Below are 11,145 nucleotides of genomic sequence, written 5' to 3'. Positions count from 1 at the left end.
TCATCCCCTGAACCCCACCTCACCTCCTCATCCCCTGAACCCCACCTCACCTCCTCTTCCCCTGAACCCCACCTCACCTTCTCATCCCCTGAACCCCACCTCCCCTTCTCCTGAACCCCACCTCACCTACTCTTTCCCTGAACCCCACCTCACCTTCCCCTGAACCCCACTTCATCTCCTCTTCCCCTGAACCCCACCTCACCTCCTCTTCTCCTGAACCCCACCTCACCTCCTCTTCCCCTGAAGCCCACCTCACCTACTCTTTCCCTGAACCCCTCCTCACCTCCTCTTCCCCTGAACCCCACCTCACCACCTCTTTCCCTGAACCCCACCTCACCTCCTCTTCCCCTGAACCCCACCTCACCTCCTCTTCCCCTGAACCCCACCTCACCACCTCTTTCCCTGAACCCCACCTCACCTCCTCTTCCCCTGAAGCCCACCTCCCCTCCTCTTCCACTGAAGCCCACCTCCCCTCCTCTTCCCCTGAAGCCCACCTCACCTACTCTTTCCCTGAAGCCCACCACACCTCTTCCCCTGAAGCCCACCACACCTCCTCTTCCCCTGAAGCCCACCTCACCTACTCTTTCCCTGAATCCCACCACACCTCTTCCCCTGAAGCCCACCACACTCCTCTTCCCCTGAAGCCCACACACCTCCTCTTCCCCTGAACCCCACCTCACCTCTTCTTTCCCTGAACCCCACCTCACGTCTCTTTTCCAGTTGGCAGTACTAAGGAAGCATATATCTACTTCCCATATTTCTAGCTCTTAACTGCATTAAATGCTAGGGACTGGGTGCTACAATGTTGATCTTCTATAAGTGACCTACACATGAGGGGGGTTATTCACTAAAGTCTACCGGCTGCAAAACTAGAGGAAAGCCAATGTCAAATAATTGCACCAGATTTATCAAAGGAAAAAACTCAAAGTGTTTGAAAGATAAATACTTTCTGTTTTTGCGCTGGTATTGCTACAATTCTGCAGCTGGGAGATACAAGTAAACAGACCCTGAGGTGTATGTAACCTGGGAACAGGTTTGCAGACCTGTCTGAGACGTGAATGTGCTCACAAGGGATATTTTTTACTAGCTGTAACATGAAAACATACATTTATTTATTTATAAAATGTTTTACCAGGAGGTAATACATGGAGAGTTACCTCTCGTTTTCAGGTATGTCCTGGGCACAGAGTTATGATGGCTGAGTTATGACATGGTGACGTTAAATGAACAGACGTTAAAATCTATAGTTACAGAAATTTCATGGACAGTTAGAGATAATATGTTATAGGCGTACATAACAGTTACAGACCAGATTAAAATATGAGACAGCTGAAGTCTTGAAAGAATTTAGACCGTTGGAGTCCTTGAGAGTCTCTGGTAGACTGTTCCAGTTGTGAGGTGCACGGTAAGAGAAGGAGGAGCAGCCGGATACTTTGTTGAACCTTGGCACCATGAACAGTCTTTTGGAGTCAGATCTCAGGTGATAAGTACTGCATGTGGTAGGGGTGAGGAGCTTGTTCAGACAGACGGGTAGCTTGCCCAGAATGTATTTGAAGGCAAGACAGGAAAAATGCACCTTGCGCCTGAACTCAAGGGATAAATGTTGCTCTTGTATCCACCTTTGTAGTAGCAATTCATGGATGTGTACAAAGGATAATAAATCGCTCACCAAGGATTGTGAATAATGACAATAAATTGTGAGCAGTGTAAAACACAAAAACTAACAACGACCACTATGAAATAAATAAATAAATACGTGACCTGAGTGCAGGAAATTAATATTTAGGTTGTTGGCTGCTAATCAAAAAAGATGGCTCAGCATCTCATGGCACTGAAATAGAAAAAAACAAGAAAACACAAGAAAAGCCTTCTTGTTTTTTCTATTTTAATTCATGGATGTACCTTCAATAATTATGTCTGTCCTCTTTAAACCAATAAATAAACCACACTCATGGGATCTTTTAATAAAAAGTCACACATATTGATTTAAAAAAAAAAGGGGGGGATTTTAATTGTTATTTTCATGCTGCAGCTGATGATTTTAATAAATATTCTGTGGTCTCAGAATGATGTGAATATTTGATTAACAGCTACAGGTATTAATTTAGTTTATCTGCGCACTTCATTCGTATTACTCTTTATTCGCTTGTCTTGTCCCCAAGCTAACAAGCAATAATATTTTCAGCTTTTCGTGTTGGGAAAACATTCAATACCTTTTATCCCTCGTGTTTCACTTTTCTGCCCCTTTCTCAGCGCCATTTTGTTGTTGTTTTGAGTTGTGCAGTATCCAGTACAATTAAATGAAAGCAACAGTCCCCGCCATTTTTCCCCGATAATCTGAAGGAGAGGGGCTGACCTGCGCTATTCTCCTCTCCAGGGACCCCCATCTTCATGAGAGACTATGCAGAGAGAGTGTACCTGTTCCGGTTTGGAAGAGGTGTTTCAGCGGGCACCACGAGGCAGGAAAAATGTAGCAAATGCTGGACTGTGCTGTAAAGTGTTCCTTTATTGAAGCATAGTTAAAAAGAGGGGGGAAAAAGGATGCCCCTGAGGTGCAGGGGCATCCTTTTTCCCCCCTCTTTTTAACTATGCTTCAATAAAGGAACACTTTACAGCACAGTCCAGCATTTGCTACATTTTTCCTGCCTCGTGGTGCCCGCTGAAACACCTCTTCCAAACCGGAACAGGTACACTCTCTCTGCATTTCTTGTCAGCTATGGAGCACACAGAACCGGCGTTCACACCACATGTGAGTAAACCTGCTGCTTAAATGAGAGCCACCCCAGGCATACAAGATTATTCAATTCAGGGAAACTGCAGAGGTCAAGGGGGGGTTTAAACATTCCCCACTTACAACTCCGTACATCTCTGTTATACCTGGTGCCATATAGGGGTTCAATGCATATAGCCTCAAGCATGCAATACCACACCAAGTGATCCGGTTTAAAACGCAGTTAAAAACATTATTTTACAATTATTGTGGGTCACATATGCTCTGTAGCACTGGTTAACTGGGGCCACTTACCCCAAACATTTTTGTTCATGAGAGACTAGCAGAGAGACCCGGCGTTGCCCGGGAGTACAATTTCCCACTGTGTCTGTTTCTCCACTCCCCCCTCTCTGTTTGTGTTCCCCCTCCCCTGCGCAACTCCTTCCCCCCCCCCCTACAGTGTTACACACACACACACTGTTCCCCCCCACACACACACACACTGTCGTCGTCCCCCACACACACACACACTGCCTCCCCCACACACACACTGTGCCCCCCCCCACACACACACACTGCCACACACACACACACACACTGTCGTCGTCGTCCCCACACACACACTGTCCCCCCCCCCACACACACACATACACACACTGTCCCCCCACACACACACTGTCCCCCCCACACATACTGTCCCCCCCCCACACACACTGTCCCCCCCCACACACACACTGTGTCTCCCCCCCACACACACACTGCCCCCCCCACACACACACTGTCCCCTCCCCCCCCCACACACACACACTGTCCCCCCCCCACACACACACTGCCCCCCCCCACACACACTGTCCCCCTCACACACACACACACACTCCCCCCCCACACACACACACTCCCCCCCACACACACACACTGTCCCCCCCCCACATACACACTGTCCCCCCCCACACACACTGTCCCCCCCACACACACACACTGTCCCCCCCACCACACACACACTGTGTCCCCCCACCACACACACACTGTCCCCCCCCCACACACTGTCCCCCCTCCCCCCACACACACACTGTCCCCCCTTCCCCCCCACACACACACTGTGTCCCACACACACTGTCCCCCCTCCCCCCCCCACACGCACAAAGCCCCCTCTCGTGTTACAGGAGTCATAGCACCGCTCCTCTCTCCCGCGCTCCTCCGATTGTCACTCGCATGTCCCTTCTCTGCTCTCCCTCCTCCCATCCGGGGAGCGCTGCGCACACGCCCCCTCTCTGCACCTGTGAGCACGAGCCACCGGGAAACGTGCAGCAGGGAAGGTGCGGGCCTGTCCGGTTGAGGGGGGAGAGTGACGGCCACCAGGAGGGGGGAAGGTGCGGGGCCGGTCCGGCTGTGGGGGAGAGTGACGGCCACCGGGAGGGGGGAAGGTGTGGGGCCTGTCCGGCTGACGGGGGAGAGTGACGGCCACCGGTAGGGGGGAAGGTGCGGGGCCTGTCCGGCTGACGGGGGAGAGTGACGGCCACCGTGAGGGGGGAAGGTGAGCTGCGGTCCAGCTGACGGGGGAGAGTGACGGCCACCGGGATGGGGGAGGGGGGTGTGGTGTGTTTGTGTGTGTGTGTGGTGTTTGTCAGAGCGCACGCGGTCACGGTGTGAGGAGTGTGTGCGTGTGTGTCTCTTCTCCCTGCCTGGCTCCTCCCTGCCTGGCCCGCAGGCCAATGAGCTGTCCAGCAGACATACACACACAAAAATTATTTGAGACTTATAGATGTAGATTTTTATTTGCAGGTTCACTGACGAAAAACAAGATGGCCGCCAGTCATCCATTAGGAAGCTGCAATGTCCTCTCCAAATGACATCCTATTGGACCACAGGAATGAGGCTGACTCAGTAGCCATATTGTTTTCCCAAAATGGGAAAAATAAGCAGCACATGCTAAGGCACATTTCTCCGGGACCGGAAGGTTCCCATAGCTGCGAATAGAGCAGGAGGGATTGGCACTTTAACCCTGTGAGTGCCATACTGACAACATAAAGGCCAGCACCCTGTAGGCCTTTATGACGTGCACTGTATGTCATGCTTTGTGGCTCATTGTCTGGAGGAGATCGCTGCCAGCGCTGCTCAGGCGCATTAAACACTTACCCAGCCAACATTGCAGATAGGGATATGCATGTGAGTTAGACTCCTGACAGGAGTAGATGTTATTTTTATGATTTCTTTTGTTTCTTAAAGTGACGGTGTTTGAAATGTTTAGTGTCACTAATGGAAAAATAAACCGCTGAAGGTTGGGGGCTGAGTGCCCCTTGTTTGGATACACGTGTTTACCCTCCTCCTTTTCTATAAATTAAACCCTAGAAGACTGTGTCGAGAAGAGCCTGGGCAAACGGCAGCGCTACATAAAGGGAGAGAGAGAGAGACACAGAATGGAGAGACACAGAATGGAGAGAGACAGACACAGAATGGAGAGAGAGAGAGAGACAGACACAGAATGGAGAGAGAGAGAGACAGACACAGAATGGAGAGAGAGAGAGACAGACACAGAATGGAGAGAGAGAGAGACAGACACAGAATGGAGAGAGAGAGAGAGACACAGAATGGAGAGAGAGAGAGAGACAGACACAGAATGGAGAGAGAGACAGACACAGAATGGAGAGAGAGAGACAGACACAGAATGGAGAGAGAGAGAGACAGACACAGAATGGAGAGAGAGAGGCAGAGAGAGAAAGGCAGAGAGAGAGAAAGGCAGAGAGAGAGAGAGGCAGAGAGAGAGGCAGAGAGAGAGGCAGAGAGAGAGGCACAACATACACACCCCTAAGTATATTACTATGGGGGTGGGGTGAGGGGAGATAGGACTTCTCCAGTCCCAGGCGCGTCAGTGTGGGAGCCGCTGCTGTGAGTGTGACGGCCACACGGGCGGAAGGCTGGGGTGACTTCAGGGGGCGGAGAAATGTGTAGAGGGAGGAGCAATTGTCTGCAGAGTGACGACCATATCCTTGCATTAAGCAAAGCAATTGTCTGCAGAGTGACGACCATATCCTTGCATTAAGCAAAGGCCCCAGCAGCAGCCGACACCGAGGTTGGGCCTGATCTCTGGCTGCACCGGGCTGAACGTGTTCAGCGCCGGCCGTCAGGCTCCCCCCCCCCCCCCCCCCGTGCTCCTGGGCCTCCCGAATTGCGGTAGTTACACCGCTGTTCTCAGTGTTCTGAAGTGAGTCTCTCTAATTTGGGGTCTGTCTCACTGATCTGTAGCATAAGTTGTCTAATAAACTGTGAAATAATTATGGACAGGAGGGTTATACTGAAGAAAGAGGGTCTGGGGTTACTGGTCGTCCATTTTGTCTGTTCTCCATTTTGTCTGTTCTCCATTTTGTCTGTTCTCCATTTTGTCTGTTCTCCATTTTGTCTGTTCTCCATTTTGTCTGTTCTGATTTATGTGTACGTGTGATAATGTTTGTGGGTATAGATGACTTTCTGTGTGAAAGAATGTCTGGATGGGCGGGGTTTGCTCTGAGACAATTTCGGAATATTAGTTGCTTTCTGGAGAAATTAAAACTTAACTTTGGCAAAAACAAATATATGGGAGGGATATTAACCATATAGATTCGTAAGGTGCTCAGCACATAAAAAGGTAAGAGCATTATCTGTGTGTGAAAGAATGGGCTTCTTGCGAGCTTTGTTATCCGACCAGGTGCTTGGCTATCTTATTTCTTATTATATTTTGTTATTTCTACTGAGCAGTTTTAACCCACTTTTCAATTGCTGTAGTGAGCTTTTAGATGATAGGCTTAAGAATAGGGATGAGACATTCTGCCTGGCAACTTATGTTAGACAAAGGAAATCAAATGTGTATAAAAAGGCTGCTTGGGCCCTCCCTGAGTAAAGTCGCTTGTTGACCCTCCTGTGATCATTAAGTATACGGAGCAATAAACATTTCTTGATACTCACTGAACCTGTCTGCAGTTTCTTGGTGCCCCTGAGAAGGCTGCAGTCACAAAACTTTAATGGGAGTCTCATTAATAAAAAACAGTACTTATGCATAACAGTGACCATTTTTCATGTATGGCACACTTGTGCGCGTGTGACCTGCATACGGGACAAGGGTTAATACACAGCTCTCTAGGTGGCCAACTTCTGCAAAGGTCCTCCAACTGAACAATATCTCCCCTCAATTCATCCCAATATAATATACCATCTGTCACGAACAGCACACTTGTGAACACGTGACTTAGATATGCAACCAGGGTTAATACACACGGCTACTCTAGCCAACTCACCTTTCTCCAGTGCAAAGTACGTTCAATGAGTTAATATTAACCCCTTACTCGATTGCAATCCTATCTATCCCCTGCCACCACCCAAGAAATATGCAAAAAGATGTAATTATATATATCTGCCAAGGTCTCAAACATTGGCCGAAACAACTGTTTGTGAGTAGAGTTACTGGCTATGCACTTTAACCAAGGCTGTGCTGAAAAGCTGTGTAATGCGGCAGGCATAAGCTCGTAGGGGTCCATGTCAAAATATATTTGAAGCAAAAGGTGACAATGTGCTCATTTAAATGTAATTTCCCAGAACCCCTTGCTGCAGTGTAAGCACTGGATGCTTGAAGATAATGGTGAAAAGCCGGGTTTCAGGGCTGTCTGAGATGTGTATGTGCTCACAAGTGATATTTTCATTTTCTTATGCATTAAAATGCAATTTTTGGTCCAGAACCCCAAAATGTCACAATTTTTGGTCCATTGAGGTTAACATCTCAGGACTAACAACTGAATTACTGTATGTATCGAGAGGATAAAAACAAACAAATAAGACCATGCTGAAGACGTATCCAAGTGTTGGATTCAGTTTATTGGTTTCCATTTTGTTCTGTTTAGCACTGCAGTGTCTCACTTCTATTCAAGTATCGGGTCACATCACAAAACACACGGCCTTACAAATCCCCTTTCACTTTTCAGATTGTCTACGGGTAACGTATAAGAAAGATGTACAATGTCGCGTACAATTATGCACAGCTCTTTTCCCAAATAAAATAATGGGAAAATCATTTTGAAATAAACAAAATGTGTTTTGTTGCATTTCTCTAAATTGCATTGAATTTGAAGCACATTGTCAAATAGATACAGTCATATTTATTCATCAGGTGATGTAAAAACAAGGAGGCAGTTGATTAGATTTCATACCCAATTATTAGAAGAGTGATCTTTTATGCAGCTATATTACACTGGTGAACTCCCTGTGTGCCCTGCAGACATCCCCCACACTGGCAGCTTCGGAAATATATCCTCACCCAAAGTAACAGAGCGAACGTTTCCAAGTCCTCCATGCGTTTGCAAAAGCAGCACTGAATATAACAAGTAGTAGAATTGACAATATGAGGTTCTTTGGGGTTTATTCTATATCAGCCGATCAGGTCATTTTTCGGCAGAAATTCCCCATTTTAGTTGATGGGGGAATTTCATCTTCAAATGGCCTCATTGGCTGCTTTGGCAAATATAGAATACGTCTCCAAATCCTTTAACCGTCAAACAGCAAAATTACACAAGGGTTTCTCTTATTATATTCAGATGTATCCAGGTTTGAGCAATGTTGAACAGCGTACACTTGTGCAGCTACACATTATCTGTTCTGATTTCACATTGGAAGGCATAAGAAATATTCTGTTTCTGCAAAGTATCAGTATCTGATGTCCTCCTCAAATGTACAATTACTGTCAATCTTACGTGGAATGAATAAAGAAATATTAGGAACACAACTCGGTACCAAACTCCTGTCTTATTTACCTAATTTCCTTCTTATTGACTGTGTATATATATATATGTATATATATATATATGTATACAACAAGAAAAGAAAGCGCCCGATCCTAGTGCAGCATGAAAAAATACAATTTAATAAAAATGAATATGAATAAAACCAACAAATGCGAACTCACAAACACAGGATAAATAAATGCATATAATGAGTATACTCATTCGCCAACCGCCCACGTTGTGCCTTGGATGGCGCGCCCTCTCTCTGTCTGGGTTTTCTCAGCTCTGCTGAACCGACATCCAGCAGGGGATACAGGAAAAAGCTCACCACAATGTGACCCGGAAGTCCTCCACAATGTTAGTGTATCCGGATATGAGGTCTGTAGTCCGTGACCCCGTGATCTCCTGATGAAATCACTTTATGTGAAGAAACGCGTAGAGAAGAGCGTTTTTTAGCTGCTGTCACACTGTGATATATATTTTGACTCTATCCTCACTGCCCACCTCATTACGGACTGCCTTTGGGAGTGCAGAGAGACTTCTCTGATCAGCCCCTGCATCGCGGGGTCACGGACTACAGACCTCATATCCGGATACACTAACATTGTGGAGGACTTCCGGGTCACATTGTGGTGAGCTTTTTCCTGTATCCCCTGCTGGATGTCGGTTCAGCAGAGCTGAGAAAACCCAGACAGAGAGAGGGCGCGCCATCCAAGGCACAACGTGGGCGATTGGCGAATGAGTATACTCATTATATGCATTTATTTATCCTGTGTTTGTGAGTTCGCATTTGTTGGTTTTATTCATATTCATTTTTATTAAATTGTATTTTTTCATGCTGCACTAGGATCGGGCGCTTTCTTTTCTTGTTGTTCACAGATTTCTGGGAGTTCGTTGGTCCTTGATGAGAGCAGCCAGATCCTAGCATGGACCCTTGGTTTGGTTGATATATTTTTACATTTTTCACATTTTTTATTTTTATTTTTATCTTTGACACACTTAGTGTCATTTTTTCTGTATTTTTCCATTCATCATTCATTTAGTATCATTCAGGAGGGATTCATTAGTGCAGTAGTCATAACTACCAACACATGCCATTTTATTATATTTGTATTGTTCACTGGCATATATTTGTGTTTACAGCAGCTTTTTAAACATTGGCACTCAGCATTTTATTATAACATATTGCATGTATTTTTATTAGTGTGAGTCAATCATCCATAATACTGTTGCATTCACTTTTGCCATTCACCTTTGATATATCCATTTAATACAATCATTTGGTAATTAGTCTGATTTTACACCTGAGGAGCGCAGTCTATTCTTTGTTTGATATATATATGTATATATATATATATATATATATATATATATATATAAATGTAAATACAACTGTATGCTCATCTGCATGTCTAAGGCAGGTCTGCAACCCCGCCTTTCCCCATTATCACCCAGCACACAGCACTTTCACTGCAGCAAGGGATTCTGGGAAATGACATGCAAATGAGCACACAGTGCCACTTTTTGCTTCAAAAACCATTTTTAACATGGTTCCCTATAGATATATATATATATATATATATATATATATTATATATTGTTTACCCATCAAGGGGATAATTTAAATGTAAAACATACTATTAGCTGAAAGGAAAAGTAATATAATAATACAGATCGTGCGCATTAGTAGTACGCTGTATACAGTTATACAGGACTGGTCAGTGGCTTAGAAATGACTATTGGTTTAATCAGGAATACCAGGATACTGTAATGTCTTGTAATCAAGCCCCTAGGGAATCTGTTAGGGGTGATATCATTACACCAATTCCCTTTGCTGGAAGAGGCGTCTGTACCACATTGTAATGCTATGCACGGTAAAGATGTCAAATTGGACTGAAAATAGAAACAAGAATTATAGCTTTAAATGTAGCAAAAGCAGAGAGCGTAGGTAGGAATCACATGCGGATCTGTTTTATTTGCTAAGCAGGGTACATTATTGCCTTAAGGCTAAGGGTATTAATTGCATGTGTCACTCCTTCAGTGGGAAAATGGCATTGTGAGCAATACTCTGGTAACGAAACATAGAAGACGGAAGGTAGAAAGAACACACAGTCACTAAATCAATTTGCAAATACTGTATTACAGTAAACAGAAGTCGGAGAACTTGTGTAACCAAAGTAACTGTGATCACAGCATAGGGATGATATCTTTCGCTGGGACTAAAATCCTCTCCCTGGGCATGATATAAATCAGGAGTGGCCAACTCCCGTCCTCAAGGGCCAGCACAACAGGTCAGGTTTTAAGGATATCCCTGCTTCAGCACAGGTGGCTCAATCTTCGACTGAGCCACTGATTGAGCCACCTGTGCTGAAGCAGGGATTGATCGAGCCACCTGTGCTGAAGCCGTGATATCCTGAAAACCTGACCTGTTGGTGGCCCTTGAGGACTGGAGTTGGCCACTCCCGATTTAGATTAAAAGCCTCAGAATACGCGTCAAATAAATGCTGCATCGGGGAAAAAATAAAAACATCAAACTAATTTGACTTTTATGATAACAATGTAATTGTTTTGCAGTTGTAAGTAAAAAGGGCGCAGTAATTCAGTATTTAATGTCAGTTCCTAACCAGATTTGTAGGATCTTTAACTTAAAGCTGCATTTCAAGCTGCCGTTGTAAATTTTTTATTTCCATT

This window comes from Ascaphus truei, chromosome 5, assembly GCF_040206685.1.
Source record: "Ascaphus truei isolate aAscTru1 chromosome 5, aAscTru1.hap1, whole genome shotgun sequence".
NCBI lineage: Eukaryota > Metazoa > Chordata > Amphibia > Anura > Ascaphidae > Ascaphus > Ascaphus truei.
Note: the sequence above shows the minus strand (reverse complement) of the source record.